The 25,117-nt window shown below is 34.2% G+C and overlaps 1 protein-coding gene and 1 long non-coding RNA gene across 6 annotated transcripts in view; one reads left to right on the top strand and one right to left on the bottom strand.

Annotated features, from left to right (window-relative positions):
• Window positions 1–25,117, top strand: part of MIPOL1 (mirror-image polydactyly 1) — a 343,108-nt gene that overhangs the window by 196,458 nt on the left and 121,533 nt on the right. The window lies entirely within an intron of this gene.
• LOC123388282 lies at window positions 1,995–10,479 on the bottom strand. Its single transcript, XR_006602824.1, has 3 exons — window positions 10,016–10,479; window positions 9,132–9,232; window positions 1,995–2,370 (listed from the first exon to the last, which is right to left on the bottom strand). It is a non-coding gene; the product is annotated as an uncharacterized LOC123388282 (long non-coding RNA).

The following is a 25,117-nucleotide window of genomic DNA, read 5'->3' on the forward strand; positions in this document are numbered from 1 at the left end:
GATTTGAACAAAGGAATTACATGTGGAATTCTGAAGATAGGACTAAACCTCCCAAAATAACCTCCAAGATTTATTTGGGAACTCATAGATACTTGGCCATTCTCTTAACAGCACCTATTTCTTGATGCACATAAATAATTAATTCACTTTGGTTTTTATATTCACTAGTTAGGTAGTAGTTCATCAATTATTAATGAATGTCATCCTTCCTTTGGGGGACTATATTATACAATTGTAGGGACTAACTAATATTTTAGTATTAGAAAATTTATTCTATTTTTTTTAATATAGGTGCCATGTCTATAGCATTTTGGAAATCATTTTGCTTTTTGTTTTTCTCTGTAAATGATTTCTACTCCTATTTAAGTGTCCATTAAGACACAGTTTTCTAAAAGAGAATTACATATTTTCAAGCTTTGAATTTTTCTAAGTATAAATCTTTTCTTGCATGGTCACCAAAGCTACTTAATTACTTAAAAAAAAAAAGATTCTTATTCATTTCTGATTTATGTGTTAAACCTTACAGGAACAGATCAGATACTTTGTAAAATTTACATAATAGAATAATCTAACTAAATGTGGTCAAATACAAGATTTTACTCTCAGAAACTAAAGAAACTGCCATAAAACATAGTAGAAGAGGGGTTGTAAAGTTGGAGGTGGTGCTAATTCTTTAGGAAATTCTACTTTCTATTTTATGTAATATTTAATTGGTTACACTTAAAAGTAGTGAAAAAAATATCTATTTGTTAGGTATTTGTGGAACAATACTTTAAGCTCTTACTTATTTTGAGGTGTTGAAAGGTGAAGCATTTGACATTTTCTTTTCGGGCATTGCTTTAAAAAACAGAGGGCGGGAAAGAGGCGTTGCAACATCAGAGTTAAGGGTGTCTGTGGTTGTCCGTGACAGCAGCTCTAGTTTTAAAACACCTGTGTTTACTTTCCAGCTTTTCAGAATCTGCCTGAAAGTGGCCTAAGAATGGCACAGGCCTTCATGATGGCTGGGTTTTTTTTTTTAATACGTGGAAGAACTAAACCATGTACTTCCGTTTTCTATTGCAAGCATTTACTTCTCTTATACATTTTACACTTCATCTATATACTTCATGTGCACATTAGAAAATGCATTATTTATATAATCTATAGATTAGAACATAACAAAGGCATTTATTTGTATAGATTTTTCCTTGTTGTTGTTCCCTAACTAGAAAAAGCTGGCAAAAAATGGATAAGTTTTCAACTTCGTACAGATGTATTTTCATTCATAATTTGAAGCCAGTGAAAACATGAAAATTCAAATACCTTTTTGGAGAGAAATGAATTTGGCCTAACAATTATTATATTACTTTGTTAATTTATTATTTACTAGTAGCTATTTCTCAATTTTTGTTTATATTTTTTGCTTTAGAGGGTTTAGTTTTTGAAACATTTTTTGTAAACCGACAAATGTGATTTCTTCTTTAGGCGAGGTCATTCTTTAATGATTTCAATATAGGTTGATGTTTCCACTTATCTAACATTACTTAATGCTCAGTGTTTCCAATTTATAGATATGATTTTTAAATAATTATTTTGTACATTTCTTATTTCATAATATTCAAATGACACCTACACATTATATAAACTTTATTCTTAGAATGGAGATATTCCTAGCTATGGCAGTTTAGTTTAATAAAATTTACTTTTTGCAGATTTGTTTCAATTTTTTTTTTTGTTTTCACACTTCCTGTTTCTTACAGTAGGTAGAAGCCAAATGTCATATATTCTGTGCTTTTTTTTTATGAATTCTTAATTAGAGTAGTAGGATATTTCTGTAAGATTATAGTTAATGTCAAAGCCTGTTTGATGTGTAAAAAGAATAATTTCATTTTTTGTTAAGAGATTTCTGGTCTTTGTTTCTCCATATAACTAGTTATATTAACTATTGTGTAATAGAAGCCAGTGGTAATTTTGAATGTTCTCCCTAGGAAAACACATATACATAGAAATTTGCATATGATTTCAACGAGTTTATTCCCCTTCCAAGCCCATCAGTGTGCCCCAGGTTAAAAATCCTTATTCTAGGTCTTCTTTTGTTTAGAAAATGTTAATTTTTTAGGTAGTTGTTTAGATAGTTGTTAACCTGATAAATCATAGAGAATCATTGAGTCAGAATCTTAAGTGCTAAGTTAGTACAAATCAGCATGTAGGAGTTGGGTAACATAAAGCAGTAATTGAGGGGCGCCTGGTGGCTCGGTTAGGTGTCGGCCTTCAGCTCAGCTCACAGTCCCAGAGTCCTAGGATCAAGCCCCACATCGGGCTCCCTGTTGTGCGGGAAGCCTCCTTCTCCCTCTCCCACTCCTTGTGTTCCCTTTCTCGCTGTATCACTCTCTGCCAAATAAACAGATAAAATCTTTTTAAAAAAGCAGTAATTGATTTTTATCAGCTTTAAATATGCATACTATTTTAACAATATACTTCATATCTTATAATGACTGCACATATGTTGGTGTGGATTTGAAATAAAATTGATAATTATCTCATTTTCTAGATAAAAAGAATTCACTATATACCTATTTTATTATTGAAAGATAAAGTCAGCTAATATTATTACAAAAAAATTATAAAAATTATATTCATCTCAAAAACTGAATCATTTTGATGTATGCTTCCATCTAGGTAGATAATGCTCAGCTACAGACAGTATCCTAAAGAAGTCACATATAATAATAATATGTGTCACCTGGATAATGAAAATTTGAGGAAAATAGTGTAATAATTGAGTGTTGTTTTTTTTTTAAAGATTTTATTTATTTATTTGACAGAGAGAGATCACAAGTAGGCAGAGAGGCAGGCAGAGAGAGAGAGGAGGAAGCAGGCTCCCCGCTGAGCAGAGAGCCCGATGCGGGACTCGATCCCAGGACCTGAGATCATGACCTGAGCCGAAGGCAGCGGCTTAACCCACTGAGCCACCCAGGCGCCCAATAATTGAGTTTTTAAAATATGGAAGCATTCAGGAAAAAACAGTTAAAGTGTTTTAAACATAGGAAAAGCAGTTAAATTCTTTTTAAAAAATTTTTTAAAGATATATTTATTTGGGAGAGAGAGAGAACGTGCAGAGGATGAGGGGCAGAGGAAAAGAGAGAGTGTTAAGCAGACTCTACACTAGGCAGGGAGCCAACACAGTGCTCCTGCTCATGACCCTGAGACCACAACCTGAGTGGAAACCAAGAGTCCAACACTTAGCCAACTGCACCACACAAGCACCCCCAAGCAGTAAAATTGTTTTAAGTAGCATAAATTATATGACAAATAACTAAAATAGTTATACAAGGATTTATAATAATACTATGTTATGTATAGTTTAACATACATCAGAAGAACTATTTTGGTCAGATGAAACTACTGAGATAAAGAATTATTTAAAGCCCTCTATTTTCATTTTCTATGACCACTGATGAGGAAGTAAAAGGGAGAAAAGATAGTTTAGTGCTGTTAGTACATTTGCTTCCAGAAATTCTCAAATTGCATAACTTAAATCATGAAACTTGATACAGGATTTGTATTGGGTGTGTTGATTTTGTCCTGGGGGCAGTTGTCTTCAGATAGTAAGTAGTATATCTCTGTGACCTAACTTGCAGCATAATTCATGTATAGTTACATATTATGAAAGATTTTTAATTCCTTACTGAAAATTTAATGTGTGTATGTGACTCAAGCACACTTTCAACTTCCATAGCTATAAAACCATGATTCTCAATACATACATGGTATATTTCCTGAATCTTGAACTATCAGTCTTGTGTTTGGAATGTATTTACTTTATTCTAAAGTATTGGGTGTTTTAAAATTTATATTTCTCTAAAACTAATACTTTCCCATGAATTTTAAAGGGGAAATACAGAAATTTTTAAGATCTGAAAGATGTTTTAAAAATTCATTTAAGGCTTAAGATAGAAATTAAGATAACTGAACCAAGAAGAGAGAAGTAGAAGATAAGGCTGTAACTATGCAAGTGTATGAAAATATAACTTGAAGAATTATCTGTTATTTTATGCCAATTATAAAGAAGTATGAACAGAAAAAAATACTAAATCAGGGATCAGGAAAATCATTAAGTAACAATTCCTAAGCAGTATAATACCTTAAGAAATGTTAGATGCTCCTCTTAGAAAGGATTAAAAATAAAACTTGAATTAATCAACATTATTGGAGAATCATGCTTTTTATTTAAAGGAAAGGTGCATCATTAAGCACCTATAAGTCTTTTTGTTCAACCATTATTGACTGTCTTTCAAAACTGTATTAATACATTTGCTTACCATAGTAAAATTTGTAAATCTAACATAACTGTATCAGTGAGGGTTTACTTGTTTTAAGGGAAAGAAAACCATACCCCAAATTGTTTAAACAAAAATAAAACTTATTACTTACATTACTGAGAGACCAAGAATAGGGCTAACTTCCAGAGATTACTTTTTATTTATTTGTTAACCTTCATTTCAGTCCACTTTACTGAGGTATAATTTATGTACAGTAAATTGTGTCCATCAAAGATATACAGTCCAGTGCATTTTGATAAGATACGTATCCACACAGTAATGAAGATAAAGAGCATTTCACTCATTCCAGCCAAAAAATTGTTATCTTTTTCCAATCTATCCGTCTCTCCACCACTGGTCCCAGTAACCCCTGATCTGCTTCTTGTCACTATAAATTTATTAGTATTTTCTAGAATGTTATATTAATAGAATCATACCGTATGTATTCTTTTACATCTGGTTTATTTCAGCATGATGATTTTGAGATTCATCCTGTGGTATGTATGTAGTTCATCTCTTTTTAACTTCAGAAGAGGCTTGCTTAGGACCCACAAGGTTTTGTTCTACCTCTGGATTTTTGTTTGCTTTCTTTTATGTTTTGGCTTAATTTTCAGGTTATATGGAGGTAGAAATTTCAGCCTATGTGTTTCCCAATTGAATTCTAGAGGAAGAAACAAATTACCAAAAAGAAATTCTAGTATTGAGTCTTGCTAACTTGGATTGTACTACAGGCGTCATGTGCTTATTCACAAAGGAATGCAGTATACCGACTTCCTTTGGACAATCTAGGTCAGTCCCTAAAGTTAGTTTGTGAGTGGGGAAGGATGGTGTGATGGTTAATTTTATGTGTCAGTTTGAGTGAGTCACATGCTGCCCAGATATTTGGCTAAAGTGTATTTCTGAATGCATCTGTGCAAATGTTTTCAGATGAGATTAACATATGAATTTGTGAGCTCAGTAATCAGACTGCTCTCCCCAATGTGGGTGAGTACCATCCAGTCCACTGAGATCCTGAATAGAACTAAAGGCAGAAAGGGAGAATTCATTCCTTCTGCCTAACTATTTGAGCTAAGATATCAATCAGTCTTCTCCTCCATTTGAACTGGGATTTACACTATTAGCTCTCTTAGGTCTTAGGCCTTCAGACTCAGGCTGGGACTTACAACATTGACTCCCCTGGTTCTCAGGCTTTCAGGCTCAGACTGAACTACTCCATCAGATTTGCTGGGTGTCCAATTTGCAGGTGGCAGATTGTGAGATTTCTTAGAATGCTGTTGGTTCAGCCTCTCTGGAGATCCTGGACTAATACAGATGATTTTCCAAAAGATATTTGAAATATTATTTCACCGCTAAGTGTGGTAAGATAGTCAGAAAAAGACAAATACCGTAGGATTTCACTCATGTGAAATTTTAAGAAACATATCAGACGAACATAGGGGGTTAAACAAAAGAGACAGCCATAAAACAGACTCTTAACTATAGAGAACAAACTGAGGGTTGATGGAGGGGAGATGGGTAGGGGATGGATGAAATGGGTAACTTGTATTAAAGAACACTTATGTTGAGCACTGGGTATTGTATGTAAATGATGAATCACTAAATTTTACACCTGAAAGTAGTATTACACTGTTAACTAACTGGAATTTAAATTAAAACTTTTTTCAAATGTTAAAAAGAAAGAAATATTTTTTTACCCAAAGAACCAAGAATGAATTAAGGGTCAGTAAAACAAACAAAAAACAGGATTCCACTATAACAACATAACTAAAAACATTTATGATAGCATGTAGTAAAACTTATTTTAGTTTTTATTTATCTCTTAAAGAAAGAAAATCTCAAATTTAACATATGTATGTGTGTATACACATTCATATATTTATGTATATTCAGGAATATTGTGGCTTTTCACATGGTTTATATAGAATATATATGTGTTTTTTTAAACTCGATTCTTTGGCAATTTGGTAGTCCAGGTCTTTCTTTATCCTTTTTCCCATCTATTTTTATGGGTTGTAATCTATGTCTTGTCTTCTGAGCCTTGACCTTTTATTCTCTCTCTCTCTTGCTCACACACACACACACACACACACACCCATCTGTTTTAAACAACTAAGAAAATCATTTATTTCAGAGAGCCTTTGGGGCAGTGAGAACTAGAGTGTCCAAGACAGTGGAAGTTAAAAACCAAGGGAGCTGATTTTTGCAGCCACTTTTACCCATAGGCATTTGTTATATACAGGCAGAAATCTGAAAATTTCAGCTTTTTACTCATGGAGGGTCATTGCTAGAATATAGGAAAATCAGCAGATTTGGGGAGGTAATATGAGAGGAGGGGAGCATTAAGCATACATCCAGTAATACCTTTAGGATATCTGGGGTTGCACAACTTAGGCGGTTAAAAATATAAATAGTTTCTGAAAAGCAGGCTCTACTTTACAGCTGCTTTATGAGAACCAGAGCCTACAAACTGGCATCTACATCGCATGGTTCTTGTTTAAATTGAAGTGATTAGCCCTACTCCATCTGCCTGGCATAGATAGGTAAGCCTGAGTCATCAGAATTAATAATATGTGGAATCTCTACCGTTATTTTACATACAATGGTAGGCATTCAACTGAAAATTACTAGGTGCACAAAAAGATAAGATAAGATGAAAAGATAAGATGCCATAACCAAAACCAACTCAAAGTTAATGTATATGTTGATAGTTGAATGGCAAGGACTTTGTAATAGTTATGTTTAAAATATTCAAAAAGGTAAGAGACATGAAGAAAAAAATGGAAAAGCAGATTAAGCATTTCACCCACAAAAAAGAATCTCTCTAATTACAAAGAATCAAATGGAAATCCCAAAACCAAAGAATACAATATCTAAAATAACTAACTTATTAAAATGGGTTTAGCAGTAAATGATAGGATTGGTAAATTAGATAATAGGTTGACAGTAAATTTTCAAACTGAAACAGAAATAAAAAGGTATTTGGGCAGCGGTGGGGAGGGGGGACCATAGCTGAGAAGACAAGTGGAATGTAAATAGTTCAGTACATGTGCAATTGGAGATGAGAAAGACAGTGGGACAGTAGCAATATTAAAGAGAAAACTGCCTAGATTTTTTCAAAACTGATGGAAGACTTGTAAACCACAAAGTCAGGAAGCTGTAAGAACTCCAAGCAGGATAAGTTAACAAAACCTTACATAAGCACAACATTATAAAAGTGATAAACTTCAGAGATACAGAGAAAAATATTAAAAGCAGGCTGAGAACAAAAGGTTTTTCAAAGAACCACAGTAAAACTGCTGCATTTTCAATAGAAACAATGGAAAACTGAAGAAAGCAGAATGACATTTTTAAGGCTCTGGGGAGAAAAATCACCAATGTGGAATTCTGTACCCAGTTTACTTTCTTCAAGATAGAAAGTTAAATATAAATACATTACAGACAAACAAACACAGAGTATTAGTAACTTGCATATGTGCATGCAAAGAAATAATGAATGCAGTTCTTCTCAAAGGGAAAGTGATAATAAACAAACACAGAAATGTAGGAAGAAGTGAAGAGCAACCAGAAGATAAATGTATTGGCAAATATTAAAATTTGACTTAATGTAGCCCATTCAAGACAATAATGATAGCATCTTCTGAGATTAAAATGTATGTAAATGCATGGCAAAAAAATCACCCTAAGGCCTGGAAGTGTGTAATGGACTTAATATGTTTTAAGCATTACTGAAGAAGTGCTAAAATTAACTATTCATATTGGTTAAAAGTCACAAAAACAAGTTAGAATTTCTAAGAAAATCATGTAAAGGATGTTAAAAATATATATACTTAGGAACTGATAGAGGGGTTTAGTGGTATAGTAGAATGTATAGATAATACAAAGGAAAATGAAGGAGAGAAAAAGGTAACAAAAAACATGGGTCAGATAGATACCAAGATTAAAATAGCAAACATAATTGTAAAGACAGGATAATTTGTTTAATCAAAAGAATTAAATCTTCCAATTAAAAAGCAAAAATTGCCAAACTATATAATAAAACAAAACCCAATTAGGTACTGCTTATAAGAATACATCTTAAATTATAATGGCACAAAATGTTGAAAGTTAATGATGAAAAAAGAAATACTATGCAATTGTTTTTAAAAATATAATTTTTTTAATGTTTTAATTCCAGTATAGTTAATATATATTGTCATATTAGTTTTAGGTGTATAATACAGGATTCAGCAATTCTATGCATTATTCAGTGCTCATCCACAAAAAGTACATTCTTAATCCCCTATCACCCATCTTCCCATCTACTACCCCTCTGGGAACCACCAGTTTTATTTGAGTGTTTCTTTGTTTGTCTTTTTAAGAAAATGAGGTATTTATACTCATAGCAAACAAAGTAAACTTTAAGTCAAGTAGCATTATTACAAATAAAGGGTATTTAATACCAATAAACATTAGGAAGCTATAATAATATTAAATCTCTGTGCACCCAGTAGTAGCTCCAGAATATATAAAGTGAAAATTGATGGAATAGAAAGGAAAAACAGACGACTTTATAATCATTGATAGATTTTAACAACACATCCTTCTAAGTACAAACCAATCAAAATCAGAAAGGATATAGAAGATATGGACATTACAATTAACCTAATTCATACACACACAGAGAAAAGAGATGCACAGAGAGGGAACTTATACTCAACATTATTTTAAAATGCACATGGAATTTTACAAAAATAAATTACGTTAGGCATAAAGCAAGTTTCAAGAAACTTTAAAAACAAGAAAACTAAAATAATTTGCTGGAGAACCCACACGGTGCTGCCCAGCACTTACTGAACTCAGAGCTCTCAAGGATTTCTATGCTGAGGAAGACCAGAAGACCACAGACTTTCAGGGAAGACGGTGAAATAGGAGGACTCTAAACTCACTTTGTCCTATGAATACAAATAGATAACACTCACATTAGTGTAAATAACTCAGAAAATTACCCAAAGAGTGGCAGAACAAACTCCACAACTAAATGTAGAGAGGAGGTCTTATCAAAGAGTATAGGAATGTCACAGACATGGTGAGAAACTAAACCTCTCCGATCTGGCTGCTGGAGGGACAGAGTGAGCCACAGGCACAGAGAGGGGTGAGAGACTGTCGTACTGGGGAGCCCGCACAAGGAAGATGAGTCCCCATAGCATTCGGCTCTGAAAATCAGAGGGGCCAAATTTTATGAGTTCTTACAGCAAATAGAACTTAAAACCTGGAACTTTGAAAATTATTGGTTTGGGTTCTGGAAGAGCCTGGAGGGCCATAGGAAGCTGTATTCCTGCCCTTAAAGAGGCAACACAACAAGCAGCCCAGGGAAATACAGCATGGACACAACAGTTTGAAAAATGCCTGGGACATACAGGAAGGAGAATTATCACTAAGCTCAGAGTTCACAGAGGAACTTCGCTAGGAACTAAGGAGCTGGTAAGTGCCATTTCCTCCCCCACCACAACATAAATACACACCACCTGCAGAAACCTCCTCAGCACCAGCATTCACTACCTAACTTTTAACACCACACTCTGCCTACTCCGGTGGAACCTACCTCAGACCTGCTACTGCAGGTCCCCTCTCCCAGAAGACCAGCACAAACCTTGCCAATACTTTGTCTCCCAATTGCAGGCGTTATAGGGCCTTGGTCCTGGAGACTGTTCACTTCCCATGAGGTATACACTCACCTTGTTAAAACCACACTTCCTGCCTGTGTGCACTTTGCAGAGTGGCACTGGCCGGCCTCAGTCTCCACAGCAGCTGCACATTCGCTGTGGAAGAGTGAAAGCAGCACCTTCTTAAAAGTGCACACCCCACCCATTACTGTGAAGAGCAAGAGACGTAACTGACTTGCCTAACACACAGAAACAAAATGAAGAGACAGAAATATGTTCCAAATAAAAGAACAGGACAAAAATTAAGGCAGGAGACCTAAGTGAAATAGAGAGAAGTAGTACGCCTAATAGAGAATTGAAAGTGAATAACATAAAGATATTCACTGGACTTTAGAAAAGAGTAATAAATGTCATTCAGATCCTTAACACAGAGATAAAAAGGAAGCAATCAGAGCTGAAGAATACAATAATTGAAATGAAAAATTCACTAGGTGGTATAAATAGCAGGATTTAAGAAGCAGAAGAATGAATCAGCAATCTGGAGAACACAGTAATGGAAAGTACTCAAGCTGACCAGGTGGGAGGGAAAAAAAAAAAATATGCCCAATGAGAATAAACTTAGAGAACTCAGTGATGCCATCAAGTGTAATAACATTAGCATTATAAGGATTCCATAAGAGATAAGAAAGGGGGCAGAAAATATTTTCAAGAAATAATAGCTGAAAACTTTGCAAATTTGGTGAAGGAAAAAAATTCAGATCTAGGAGGCACAGAGATCTCCCAAAAAATAAAGGAGGTCCACACCGGAACATAGTAATTAAAATGGCAAAAAGCAATAGGGAATAATTTTAAAAGGAGCAAGAGAAAAGAAAACAGTAACATACAAGAGAAACCCCATAAGGCTATCGTCAGATTTTTCAACAGAAACTTTGTTAGGTCAGAATACAGTGACATGATATGTATTCAGAGTGCTGAAAAGAAAAAAGTCTATGGCCAAGAACACTCTATCCAGCAAAGCTGTATTATTCAAAAATAAGTATTTCTGTAAAAATCAGCTAAGAAACTCAAAATAAAAGGCAATATGACTCCATATATCTAAAATATGGGAAGGAGAGAAGCAAAAAAAGAGGTTAAAACTTAAGCTACCATCAACTTAAAATAGACTGCTATATGCAGAAGACGCTATACACAAACCTAGTGACCACAACAAATCAAAAGTCAGTAATGGGAAAAAAAGTCAGTAATAGGGGTTCCTGAGTTGCTCAGTCAGTTAAATGTCTGCCTTCGGCTCAGGTCATGATCCCAGGGTCCTGGGATTGAGCCCCACATCTGGCCCCCTGCTCACTGGGGATCCTGCTTCTCCTTCTTCCTCTCCCCCTGGTTGTGTGCTCACTCTCTTTCTCTGTCAAATAAATAAATAAAATCTTTTTTTTTTAAAGTAATAGATATGAAAAAATAAGGAGAATGGAATCCAAGTATATTACTAAAGAAAACCAACTTATGGTATGAGAAGAGAGCAAAGGAAGAAAGGAACAGAGAAGAGCCACAGAAACAAACACAAAACAAATAACAAAATGGCAATAAATACGTACCTGTCAATAATTATTTTGAATCTAAATAGACTAAGTGATGGAATAGATTAAAAAACAAACCCCATCCATATGTGTCTTCAAGAGACTCACTTCAACCCTAAAGACACCTGCAGACTGAAAGTGAGGGAATAGAACTTGCAGTTCTAATGCAAGTGGATGTGAAAAGAAAATACTTATATCAGACAAAGTTGACTTTATTTATTTATTTGACAGACAAAGATCACATGTAGGCAGAGAGGCAGGCAGAGAGAGAGGAGGAGGCAGGCTCCCTGCTGAGCAGAGAGCCCGATGTGGGACTCGATCCCAGGACCCTGAGATCATGACCTGAGCCGAAGGCAGAGGCTTTAACCCACTGAGCCACCCAGGCGCCCCCAAAGTTGACTTTAAAACAAAGAATGTAACAAGAGATGAATGAGAACACTATAATCATTAAAGGAACAATCCAACAAAAGACATAACAGTTGTAAATATTTATATACCCATTATGGGAACACCAAGTAAAGCAGTTAATTAACAAACATAAAGGAACTAATCTATAGTAACACAGCAATAATAGCGGACTTTAACGCCCCCACTTACATTAATGGACAGATCATCTAAACAGAAAATCTAGGAAACTGGTATTGAATGGCACACTGGAACAGATAGATTTAATATATACATTCAGAACATTCCATCCTAAAACAGGAGAATACACTTTCTTTTCAAGTGCTAATGGTACATTCTCCAGAATGGATCACATATTAACTCACAAAACAAGTCTCAACAATTTCAAAAAGATCAAAGTTATACCATGCATCATTTCTGACTACAGTGTAATGAAACTAGAAATCAACCATGAGAAAAAATCTGGAAAGGACACAAATACGTGAAAGTTAAATAACATGATACTGAACACTGATGGGTCAAGTAAGAAATCAAAGAGGAAATTTAAAAAAAATACATGAAGACAAATGAAAATGAAAACAAAACAATACAAAATCTTCAGGATGAAGCAAAAACAGTTCTAAAGAGGGAAGTTTATAGCAATACAGGCCTACTTCAAGAAGCAAAACAAAAAAATCTCAAATGAACAACCTAACCTTACACCTACTAGAGAAAGAAGGGAAGAAAAACCTCAAAACCAGCAGAAGGAAGGAAACAATAAAGATCAGAGCAGAAATAAGTGATAGAGAAATTAAAACAAGAGCAATGAAACCAGGAGCTTGTTCTTTGGAAAGATCAACAAAATTGATAAACATCTAGCCAGACTCATCCTAAGGAGGGAAAGTCAAATAAACAAAATCAGAAATTAAAGAGGAAAAATACCAACTGACACCACAAAAATACAAAGGATTGTAAGAAAGTATTATAAAAAAATTGTATGCCAGAAAACAGGACAACCTTGAAGAAAATGGATAAATTTCTAGAAACTTATAACCTACCAAAACTGAAACAGGAAGAAATAGAAAATTTGAATAGACTGATTACCAACAATGAAATTAAATCAGTAACAAAAAAACTCCCAAGAAACAAAATTGCGGGGTGTCAGGTGGCTCTGTGAATTAAGCCTCTGCCTTCGGCTCAAGTCATGATCTCAGGTCCTGGGATCGAGCCCCACATGGGGCTCTCTGCTCAGTGGGGCGCCTGCTTCCCCCCACTCTCTCTGCCTACCTCTCTGCCTACTTATGATCTCTCTCTCTCTCTCTCTCTCAAATAAATAAATAAAATTTTTTTAAAAAAGAAAAAAAATTGCAAGACTAGATAGCTTCAAAGGTGTATTCTACTAAATTTCTAAAGTACCTAATCTTCTCAAACTTTTCCAAACAATAGAAGAAGAAGGAAAGCTCCCAAATTCATTCTTCATTCCAAAACCAGATAAATACCACCACACAAAAAAAGAGAACTACAGGCCAATTATCTCTGATGAACATAGGAGGAAAAAACCTAAACAAAGTATCAGAAAACCAAATCCAACAATACAGTAAAAAAAATCATTCACTACTATCAAGTAGGATTTATTCCCAGGTTGCAAGGAGTTCCATATTTGCCCAATCAGTGTAATGCATCACATTCAATAAAAGAAAGGGTAAAAACCATGTGATCATTTTAATAGGTGTAGAAAAATCATTTCAGAAAGTACAACACCCATTCATGATACAAACCTTCAATGAGGTAGATCTAAGGGGAACATACTTGACATAATGAACGCATTATATGGAAAACCCATAGCTAACATCATCCTCAGTGTTGGAAAACTAACATCATACCCAAAGGTATGGAACAGGACAAGAATATCTACTCTTGGCACTTTTAATCAATGTAGTACTGGAAGTCCTAGCTGTAGCATTTAGTCAAGAGAAAGAGATAAAAGGCATCCACAATGATAAGGAAGAAGTAAAATTCTCACTATTTACAGATAACATGATGCTAAAACCCTAAAGACCCCACCAAAACTACTAGAACTGTTAAATAAATTCAGTGAAGTTGAAGTATATAAAGTTAATGTACAGAAATGTATTGAATTCCTATGTTCTAATAATGAAGCAACAGACAGAGAAATTAAGACAACACTCCCATTTACAGTTGCACCAAAAATAGTAAAATACCTAGAAATTGACTTAACCAAAGAAGTGAAAGACTTGTCCTCTGAAAATTATAAACCAATGATGAAAGAAATTGAAGATGACACAAACAAATGGAAGGACATCCACGCTCATGGATTGGAAGAATAAGTATTGTTAAAATGTAACACCCAGAGCAATATACAGATTAATACAATCCTTATCAAGATACCAACAGCATTTTTCATGGAATTAGAACAAGCAATCTTAAAATTTGTATGGAATCAGAAAATATCCAGAATAGCCAAAACAATCCTGAAAAAGAAAAAACAAACAAACAACAACAACAACAACCTGGTGGTAATAGCAAACAGACCTTCCCCAAGAAGCAAGAAAAATCTCAAGTACACAACAGAACCTTATCTCTAAAGAAGCTGGAAAAAGAACAGCAAATATAGCCTAAATCCAATAGGAGAAGGTAAATAAAGATTAGAGAAGAAATCAATGATAGGGAAATCAGAAAAATAGTAGATCAGATCAATTAAACTAGGAACTAGTTCTTTGAAAGAATTAACAAGATTGATAAACCCCTAGCCAGACTTACCAAAAAGAAAAGAGAAAGGATGCAAATAAATAAAATCATGAATGAAAGAGGAGACATCACAACCAATACCAAAAAATTGCAAACAATTATAAGAACATATTATGATCAAGTATATGCCAACAAATTGGGCAATCTGGAAGAAATGGACAAATTCCTAGAAACATATAAACTAACAAAACTGAAACAGGAAGAAATACAAAATCTGAACAGACCCATAATCAGCAAAGAAATTGAATCAGTAATCAAAAATCTCCCAACAAACAAAGAGTCCAGGACCAGATGGCTGCCTAGGGGAATTCTACCAAACATTTAAAGAAAAAATACCTATTCTTCTGAAAATGTTACAAAAAATAGAAATGGAACAAAACTTACAAACTCCTTCGGTGAGGCCAGTATTACCTTGATCCCCAAACCAGACAAAGACTCTATGAAAATTGAAAATTACAGACCAATATACCTGATGAACATAGATAGAAAAATTCTCAACAAGATAGTAGCTAATTGGATCTAACAGTATATTAAAAGGATTATTCACCATGATGACTAAGTGGGATTTATTCCTCAGCTGAAGGGGTGGTTCAACATCCACAAACCAATCAATGTGATATACCACATTAATAAAAGAAAGGAAAAGAACCATATGATCCTCTCAATAGCTACAGAAATAGCATTTGACAAAATACAGCATCCTTTCTGGATTAAAACCCTCAACAAAGTAGAGATAGAGGGAAAATACCATTTTTCAAATCAAAGTACCTAAAAGGCACAAGAAATGATTTTTGCTACTGTGATTTGGCACATCACTTGATACACTATAAAAGTCCATGATTGTTATACTATCTATAGAAAGTACAATGCTATTAAGTGCTAACAGAATCATCTTTACCCTATAAGGGGCCAGCATATATCTTATCAAAAATTTACTTTTTTCTTTATCAATAAGACATTATCTTTTCAATAAGACATTTTATTTGCAATCTATGAAACAAGATACATGAAACTCAGTTTCATAGAACAGTCAGGGAAATAATGCCATAATATGTGTTCTGTGTGATAAGCCCATACTAATTCAGCAGCTACTATTGATATAATTTTGGGAGACAAAATTAAAAATAAAAACTTTTGATTGTTTTGGAAATACTTGCTTACCTCATTGAGAATTGTGAGATTCAGTTTCCATATATGCTTTCATATCTCCTTCTCCAGCTTTTAAAACCCCAAATTCTTCTCTTCATATTTTGCAATATCCTCTGTTTTGATTATTTATCTCCCTAATACCGTTGTATGTGTCCTTCCATTTAGCCTTCATTTTTGGCGATGTGTAGATCATGCTGGCATTGGTACTGTCATTCTCATTTCCATTATCTGAGCTCTTAGAAAATATGTTCATAATATGTACAATGCTAAAAATTAAACTAGCACAATGTTGATACAAAGCGCAGCTGTTAATGAACAAAGGCAAAGATGAACCAAGAACAGTACAGTGACTGTGTACTTATGTTGAACTTAAGTTACAGTACCAGGAAAGATGCAGCGATGGATAATCTATGATTTTGAAGCACAAGTCATGGTTGCTAACATTAGTGGCCAGGGGAAAAAACCAGCAACTTCAGGAAGCAAATAATCTATTCTGTATCCATCAGATACTAAAACCAGTGTTGTTTTTAGCTCTGTTTTTTGAGCTGTTACATGAATTTTTACTTTCCCCCCAACCTTCTGCACCCATTGCCACAGACTGGAACTTTAATCCCGGTGAGGAGTTTCCAAAATGGTTGGTCACTCTGTGGACATCTCTGATGTTGTAAAGTAGAGTGTGCTATTGAAAGTGATACAAAGGAGATTTTATACTTGGTAAAATAGAAATTACAGAAGCTCTGAAGATTTTTTTCTTTGTTAAGGACTGATAAAATGTATGACTTAATATCAGTGGAAAGAAAATAATCTCATAGGTTTTAATGGAATTAATTAGGGCAGGCATACAAAGATAGGAAATCACTGATTTGGAGGCTGTTAGAATATCTCGTGAATGAAGTGCATAAGGTAGATATATGATTATTAGTAGAAAATACTGGGCCTGTAGCTCACTGATAAGGACAGAAAAAACTTCAATGAACACTGTAGGACCAATACAAACTCCTTATGGAGTTAATATGATGATCTAAAAGGAGGACTCCGACACTTGAATAAAAGTAAAACAAATAAAACTTTGAAAATTTTGAATGAATAACAGGAAAAGAAGTGATGAAATAAAGGTGGTTTTTGCCCTGCCTACCTGAGGTTCAGTAGATCCTCTTATCTTGAAAAGAAACTGTCTCTGCCCCATGGTGATGTGCCCTGAGAGAAACATGCTTATCTGCCTAATGAAGCGACTATGTACTACTCACTCGTGCTTATCACCTCTATCCAAATATTGCGTTTTTAAAGGTGCTAAGGGAACCCATACCAGCTGATATGAATGGCTTGAGAGTCCATGTGTAACTCAGGGAATTTGGTTGCATAGAAGGACCACATTCTTCACACATTTGGATCCAATTGAGGCTATTTTATTGCTTTGCTTGTAGAAAAATTTTTAAATTGAAATAAGACTTCTTATGGAGAGTCAAAGAGATGTTTTGAAAGGGTGGTCAAAATAGACCATTTTAAGAATATGTAATAGGTGATTTGAATAACAATGATCAGGGACAAACATCTAGTGACCTGGAAGAACAAAGAGAGACACACTAAGCAAAAATAAAAGAGATGATGTGAAATGATAGAGAAAACCTAGTATGTGAAAACAGGAGTAACTAGAAGTGAAAGGAATAGGTGAAAGAGAAACCACATTCAAAGAAATAATAGAAAAAACTAACTTGAACTAAAGAAAAACTCAAGTTATCAAAATGAAAATACATAATAAGGACTGGGGGGAATAAATTTCTAACATTACATACTTACGTATGTAAATTTATATATATGTATATTTATATATACAGAGACACATACACATGTTAATTGTGTAGGCATATCTAGGTAAAATATCTAATGAAGAGAAAACACTTTTCTAGTATTAAATTGATTATTTGCAAAGGAAAGCGCATCATACTGGCATTAAATTTCTCACAAAACCGGAAAATAATACAGTGCAACTCTGTTTATAAGTCTTATGGAAAAATACTACAATTTAAAGATCCTATATCTACAGGTGCCTACATGGCTTAGTCGATTCCACATATGACTCTTGATTTCAGCTCAGGTCATGATCTTGCGGTCTGAGATTGATCCCTATGTGGGACTCTGCACTCAACGAGGAGTCTGCTTGAGATTCTCCCTCTGCCCCTCCCTCTGCCCCTCCCCACACATACACATGCCCTCTCTCTCTTTCTCTCTTTCTCTCAAATAAGTAAATAAATATTTTTAAAAAGTAAAGATTCTATACTAGCCAAAATATCATTTACACAAGAGGGCAAAACAAAGACGTTTGTTTTTTAACATGTAAAGCTAAGAAAGTGCCAATTTATACTTTCTGGAGGAATTACTTGAAGAATTATTAGAGCCAAAATAAATAAATAAGTAAAACACAACTCCAAAAGGAAAGGACAGCATATAAGAATCAGTGAGGCCAGCATACCTTAAAAATTTATAAATAATTTTAAAGCAGTGATAATTTTAATTGTGATGTGTTGAGAAAGGTTTCTCAAAATATGTTACATATAACAAGAAAAATCCAATATGGCATGAAGCTACACTTTTAAACTATTCAATGTATACTGCAGGAGTGGTAGGTGAAGAACATAGAGGTTTTAAAAAAAAATCTTATTTTGGCTTTTAAAGTTCTTCCTTTATTTATTAGATATGTCAATTATGAGGTGATATAAAACTTAAATTAGTATCTTGAATAAGAGAATCAGTATAGCCAAGTTGATTATTTTGATTAAAAGGGTAGATTTTCCGGGGCACCAGTGTGGCTCAGTGGGTTAAAGCCTCTGCCTTCCGCTCAGGTCATGATCCCAGAGTCCTGGGATCAAGGCCTGCATTGGGCTCTCTGCTCAGCAGGGAGCCTGCTTCCTCCTTTCTCTCTGCCTGCCTCTCTGCCTACTTGTGATCCCTCTCTGTCAAATAAATAAATAAAATCTTAAAAAAAAAAAAAGGATAGATTTTCCAATTCATGGATATACATGAAGTCAATGAAAGAATTTACAACCATATCTATTCACTAATCTTTGTAGGATATGAAAGGTGTGTTATTTTTTAATATTCATGTATTGAAAATGTTTAATAAAAGCTTATATACTACATGCTGGAAGTACAAAAAGGAAATTTGCCATGTACTGGGAAAAATGCAGATATATTTAGATGAAAGCTATAATAAATATATATACAAGGTTAAGTGAAGCATAGGAAAAGAACAGTCTTTGGGGAAGATGTAAAGGACTTGACAGAGAGGAAATTTGGATCTGCTAGTGAGCAAGGTGGGAAAGGTATGTTGAACAGTGAGAACATAGCTTATGGATAAGAAAATGCAAATGTTCATCCCAGGTAACTAGATCATACAATGAAACTTAAATTTAAATGTATTGAAATTGGTGTGAAAATGAAATACCTGTTGAAAGCAACTCTGCATACTTCAGTACTCCTACGATTTATGCCTAGGTACTTTTTAATTTAAAAATGACAATATTTTGCATCACCATGGAGGCTTAAGTGGGTAGAAGAAGAATAAATGAAACAAGATGGGATTGGGAGGGAGACAAACCATAAGTGACTCTTAATCTCACAAAACAAACTGAGGGTTGCCGGGGGGAGGGGGTTTGGGAGAAGGGGGTGGGATTATGGACATTGGGGAGGGTATGTGCTTTGGTGAGTGCTGTGAAGTGTGTAAACCTGGTGATTCACAGACCTGTACCCCTGGGGATAAAAATATATGTTTATAAAAAATAAATAAAAAAAAAAAGAAAAAAAAATGACAATATTTTGAGGAATTGTGTACAACAATAGATGTTCACTACATATTGCCATTAGTTTTTTGGGAGAGGAAAGAGGATATAAATTCCTTGGCTTATTTTTAAACAGTGAGCTGAGGAACCACTTCTGCCTTCCTGGCTTAGGTCACATAAGACCTAAAGGGATTACAGCCCTTTGCTTCAGTAGTAGCCATGGCTGCCCTCATGGGTAAGGAAACTCAACATGATGGACTTATTAGATGGTACCCATAACGTGTCCATTTGCACGCAGAAGAGAAAAGCGTGATCAGGTGCTATTCCTTGTGTAGTTTTCTAGTATTCCTGTGTAGAGCTCAGGGAAAAGACCGTCCTAGTGTCAGGGTAGAAGAGATTTGCTTTGATTGCTACTGTGCTGAGAAATTAGGTCTTCTCTTAAAATTGAGAAATCACAGAATAAGTCCTATGGCCCAATACAGATTTTCAAACATAAAAGCTAATAGCTTGTTCCACTATTTACACATTTTGCTAGCTTCCATATATCAGGAGGTTCCTAAGACATTTTAGAATTTTAAATGTTACAAACTCTCATTGGAAGTTGGCTTCATTGAAATGGATAAAAATTTTTTTGGTGGTGCTTATTTGTCTTGTTTGTAATTATGTAAATGTTCAAATTCCTGTTTTAGAAAACATAATCTAATAGAACGTGGTAGAGTTTTCTAGCTGCTGATTTTTCATATTAGAAAGCATTGTGCACAAGAGGCAGCCTTAAATAGTATTGCTTTAGAAAGTTTGCTTTTGTCAGTTTTTTTTTTTTTATTACAATCTCTTTCGGTGAAACGATGTATTTACATGTTGTTTAAAGTTGCTGTCCCTATTAATTGTTCTGATGCCTAACTGAGGCGTTCAGAACTGATAATCGGTAGGCTTTTCTATTTAATGCTGAAAGAACAAGCTGCTTATGATGACCCAACAGAGACAGGAGGAAGGTTTGTGAAAGGGGTGTATTCATCCAGCTCTAATCCTTGTTTTCAGAAAGGCAGTGTCTTTAAGTGTTCTCTAATTAGTGAATAGATATGGTTGTAAATTCTTGTAGATACCTCTTTTGTAGGACAGGAGATAGATGCCTGGCTTGTTTAAACCTTTGTTTTACATTTCTTTTAAGTGAAATTTTGATATGAACATTTAACAATAGAAAATAGTAAAAGTAATTTATACACATAATTATTGCTATTAATATGCTCCATTGTCCTATTTCTGTTTTTAACATCATCATAATTAGAAACTTGAATATTATATATCATACAATGCTGTCTAAAATAAAATACGGTTTTATTTTTTGTTTTCCTACTTGCTTGTTTATTTTGCTGATCTCTTTGTACACATAAAATAATGTTTACTGCTATGAAATAAATTCTTTTTGGGTTTGGTAAAATTGCTTATACCAGTCACCTAGGAAATGTAAGCTAGGGAACAAGACACTGATACTTAGGCATACCAAGAGGAAATATATTGCTTCAGTGAACTGAATATAAAACATGATCAGTGAAACACCTGGAAATCAAAAAGAACAGATTTTAGTTATGCTTCTCTTTTTCAAAGAACTTAAGTGCTTAGCTGTTATTGTTAGTACTAGAGAAGTAAGTTGGCAGTGACATTTGAAATATGATAAATAAAAGCCTACAGAACGTCTGCTTCTACTTTTAGCACTTCTCTGATTCCTTCTTCAGAAATTGCATAATGGAAACTACCATAGAGTTAATGCAACTCTAATATACAACCTTACTTGTTGTAATAAATGTATTCTCTATTACTCTGTAATGATAAAGCCATAGTTATTGAAACTGCCAAAGATATTGAAACAGAGGGATAGGAGCTTTTTGCCTTTATCACCTGTATTATTAATTGGAGATAATTACTGCAGAGCAGCTGGCTGTTGGTTTTAGGGAGCATCAATTGTTCTCCTCACCCAGCTGTTGACTAATAAGGATAGTCAACACATCTGTTTCAACAGCTGGTAATTAACAAGAGCCTAATTGCTGCAACTCTTTTAACATCCAATCTGTGAAAAAGAAGGGATGTAGAAGAATATTATTTACTTTGTGCTTTGCGCTTTCTGAGACCAGTTTCTCTTTTTTCTCTCTCCCTCCACTTTTTTTTTCTTACTTTGAACACCACTGCCTTTGTATGAAGCATTGAATGGCAGGAGAACACAATATGGTAATCCAGAGCTTAACTTTTTCAGATCTTTGTTGGTGTTTCTTATTGCAACATTTCTTTGCTAACTTGCAAGATAAAATGGATCAAAAGCATTTTGAGTAGTTCCATACAACAGTTAAAATCCGCAGCAGTGTGCCCTAGGCTGTGTTGCTGTTGTCTGCAGCATCCAAAAGGAAACAGGGAACTCTCTTTTCTTATGCTTTTCACATGCTTAGACACAGCTCCTAAATAATTCCACATTCATACACAGAATTTTTGTTCAAATCACTATATACATATATTGATTACCACAAATAAAGACAGTCCTTCTTCCTTTGACTTAGCAATCTTTCTTCCTTTGATTGAAAACTAAAAACTGGAAGAAAAAGAAAAAAGAAAACTTTAAAATGTAGTTGCTTTTCTTAATGCCTGTAAGCCAACTTAAAGTATTTGAGAAAACTTTTATGAAATCTTTCTTGGTCTTTTTCTCTTCGGAATGTGTTTTGGTCTTTTTTAAAATTTTCCTTTAGTTCAGATGACTTCAGTTATTTCTTGTTGATTATTTATAATAAATGAATAGGAAATTTACTGGATTAGTCATAGAAACCTGAGTAAAATGGTTTCACAGACGGGAAATTTATGAATTAACATTTATGTGATTTTTTTTTTAGCACTCTTATTTAGTTATGAACTACTTCAATAAAAATATATTTCATATAGCCTTGGCTATAAAGCTTAATGTTTTTATAATTATAATTTTTACTAGTTATATATGTTTACATGTTTAAAGATCTCTTTGTCTCTTATTTTGAAAATTTCCATTTACCAAATATGTTCCTTTCTGCAAGAATGTTTTCCCAGTTGTAATGGTCTTTCCATAATCTTTTACATTTTCTTTATGGCCTATATTAAAAAACTTTTTGATGAATGAGAACTTTATTAATTGAAGATCACATAATTGTACTGATTTTCCTTTTAATACATTCACAAAATTTTAGGTTAATGTCAAAATTAATTTGACACATAATGATTATGGTACTTATTAGTGTCTGAAAAATTCTTAGCTAAAATGTTAGTGAAGTTCACTTGATTAATCCTGCTTCACTTACTTCTCAGTTGGCAATATTTCTGTGCAGGCAGTTCTTTAATTGTTGTTAGGTATGTTGAAAGATATAGAAGAAATTCTACCCAAGTGCTTGCCATGGACTGAATTGCAGATTGCATAATTTCAAAATTTTTTGTTGGCAAGACAAGTTTAGTTCAGCAGGTGTTCAGGTGATAAAGTATAGTATAGATGTAGTAAAAAAACAAACCCCCCCCCCAAAAAAAAGATCCTGAACAAATAAACAAAACACTGCTGACTAAAATTTTAACAAATAGGAGGGCAACTGACATGTAGAGAAATGTTTATGACTCAAGTGTAATGGAGGGGAATATTTTCATTTTGGGAAATGTTTGCTTCTTCAGTTTAAATAAGAATTTAATTTTCTCTGTGTGCTCATGTTCTTAGGTAGTTCAAGAGAAAGCAAGCTTAGTGAAAGGAATGTATCATACCATGAGAAAGGAAAATGCACTTTTGGGGGAAACTCACATTCCAGCTGATGCTTTAAGTGTTTTCCTACATGTGATTTTTCTTCCTGAGGAAATGATCTTAGGAATGAGTGGCGTAGTAGACAGAAATTCAGTGAATTAATATGTATTCTCTGAAGACTATAACTACTACATGATGAACCTGTTTTCTAGATGTTAGAAGAGAGAAATCTTGTTAAATGATGCATAGAGTATTAGTGAAGCTAGTGAGGTAGTTAGTGATTTCACATATATTAATATAAATAGCTTTCAGAGGTATAGTCAGGAAGTCTCAGAGATCGGACATCTAACTGGATGTAACTAGGAACAAATCTTAAGTCAAGGTAATATCTTCTGACATAGAATTCATTCAACAGAAAAGAAAAAGCCTCTGCAGTCTGAATTAATGGATAAAGACATAGTTCCAGACAAATAGGTTAAATTATTTATGTCTTAAAAAGTGAATGCTATCATAAACTAAAAATGAAAATACAAAAAAGTTTTCTCAGTGAATGATGATGAATGGTAAAAGAGCTAGGAGTTGGGAGTAAATTGTGTCATCTCTGGAGTCATCACAATAAGATATAATGACAAGTTTAATGTTGAAGAGGTTGGCGAAGTAGTTAATGCACAGACTCAGGATTATTTACTAAACTGGTAGTTAATAGTTCTGAGTTCAAGTTCTGCTTCTAACACTAACTTTTTATTTATTTATTTGAGAGAGAATGAAAGATAGTGAGAGGAAGAAACAGGCTTCCCGCTGAGCAGGGAGCCTGATATGGGGCTCGATGCCAAGGCTGTGGGATCATGACCTGAGCTGAGAATGACAGTCTTCCTGGATTAGGAATTCTTGACTGCATATTTTTCCCGCTTTGCACATTGAATGTATCATACCAGTTCTTTCTGGCCTGCCAAGTCTCTGTGGACAGGTCTGTTGCCAGCCTTAGGTTTCTACCCTTGTAGGTTAAGGACCTCTTGTCCTGAACTGCTTTCAGGATTTTCTCTTTATCTCTGAAATTTACAAGCATTATATCGAGGCGTTGATATTGATTTTTATTGATTTTGAGGGAGGTTCTCCATGCCTCCTGGACTTGAATGCCTGTTTCCTTCCCCAGATTAGGGAAGTTCTCAAAATAGTTTGTTCAAATAAACCTTCTGCCCCTCTCTCTCCTCCTCTTCTGGGACCCCTGTATTTGAATATTATTTTGCTTTATGGTATTGCTGATTTTTGAATTTTCTCCCCCTCTTTTTCTCAGCTTCTTTATTCTCCATCATTTTGTCTTCTATATCACTGACTCTGTCTTCTGCCTCATTTATCCTAGCAGTTAGAGCCTTCATTTTTTTACTGCATCTCAGTAATAGCATTTTACATTTTGACCTGATTAGATTTAGTTCTTTTACTTCTACAGTAAGGTATTTTCTACCGTCTTCTGTGCTTTTTTCAAGCCCAGCTAGTATCTTTATAATTGTTTTAAATTCTTGTTCTGACAACTTACCTTATATCCATATTGACTAAGTCCTGGCAGTGAGTACCTCTTCCTATTCTTTCTTTTGGGATGAGTTTCTCCATCTTATCATTATGTCCAGAAAAGAACAGCTGAAAGAGAGAGAAAAGACAAAAAAAAAAAAAAAGCAACAACACCAGGGAAATACAAACAACACAAACCAGAAGAAAGCAGACAAAATACAATAAGGGAAAAAAATCGAACAAGAAGTAAAACAGACAAAACAATAAACTAGATCTTGTGTGT

This window comes from Mustela putorius, unplaced genomic scaffold (genome assembly GCF_011764305.1).
Source record: "Mustela putorius furo isolate JIRA1106 unplaced genomic scaffold, ASM1176430v1.1 tig00003898_pilon_pilon_pilon, whole genome shotgun sequence".
NCBI classification, from domain to species: domain Eukaryota; kingdom Metazoa; phylum Chordata; class Mammalia; order Carnivora; family Mustelidae; genus Mustela; species Mustela putorius.